Here is a 1,276-nt window from a genome sequence, read left to right on the forward strand (position 1 = left end):
GGATCCCCTCAGATTCTGCCTGGGAGCTCAGGACCCTGCTCAGATCCCATCTGGAAGCTCAAATCCCACTAGAATCCTACTCAGATCTCCCTAGGATCCTGCTCAGATCCCATCTGGGAGCTCAGGATCCTCTCAGATCCCATCTGGGAGCTCAAATCCCATCCGGGAGCTTGGATCCCGCTACAATCCTATTCAGATCCCCTCAGATTCTACTAGGTTCCTGCTCAAATCCCATCTGGGAGCTCAGATCTTACCAGGATCCTGCTCAGGTCCCATCTGGGAGCTTGGATTCCGCTATGATCCCACTCGGATCTCATCAGATCCTGTCTGGGAGCTCAGAGCCCATTGGGATCCTGCTTAGATCCTCTCAGGGAGCTCAGGATCCTCTCAGACTCCATCTGGGAGCTCAGATCCCACTAGGATCCTGCTCAAATCCTATCTAGGAGCTCAGGATCCTCTCAGATCCCACCTGGGAGCTCAGCTCCCATCCGGGAGCTCGGATCCCGCTACGATCCTGCTGAGATCTCCTCAGATCCCACCTGGGAGCTCACATCCCAGTAGGATTCTGCTCGGGTCCCATCAGAGAGCTCAGATCCCACTTGGATCTCCTCAGTTCCCATCTGGGAGCTCAGAGCCCACTAGGATCCTACTTGAGTCCCATCGGGGAGATCGGATCCCACTTGGATCCCGCTCAGATCCCCTCAGATCCCATCTGGGAGCTCAGAGCCCACTAGGATCCTGCTTGGATCCCATCGGGGAGCTTGGATCCCGCTCGGATCCCCTCAGTTCCCATCTGGGAGCTCACATCCCACTAGGATTCTGCTCAGGTCCCATCAGGGAGCTCAGATCCCGCTCAGATCCCATCTGGGAGCTCAGAGCCCATTAGGATCCTGCTCGGGTCCCATCGAGGAGCTCGGATCACACTTGGATCCCGCTCGGATCCTCTCAGATCCCACCTGGGAGATCAGATCCCACTAGGATCCTGCTCGGATCCCATTGGGGAGCTTGGATCCCGCTCGGATCCCGCTTAGATCCCCTCAGTTCCCATCTGGGAGCTCGGATCCTGCTCAGATCCCATCTGGGAGTTCAGATCCCATTAGGATCCTGCTCAGGTCCCATCGGGGAGCTCAGGTCCCACTCGGATCCCCTCAGATCCCATCTGGGAGCTCAGAGCCCACTAGGATCCTGCTCAAATCCTATCTGGGAGCTCAGGATCCTCTCAGATCCCACCTGGGAGATCAGATCCCACTAGGATCCTGCTCGGATCCCATTGGGG

The sequence above is a fragment of the Rhea americana genome, unplaced genomic scaffold (assembly GCF_003343005.1).
Source record: "Rhea americana isolate MKP2758 unplaced genomic scaffold, rheAme1 scaffold_1235, whole genome shotgun sequence".
Taxonomy (NCBI): Eukaryota; Metazoa; Chordata; class Aves; order Rheiformes; family Rheidae; genus Rhea; species Rhea americana.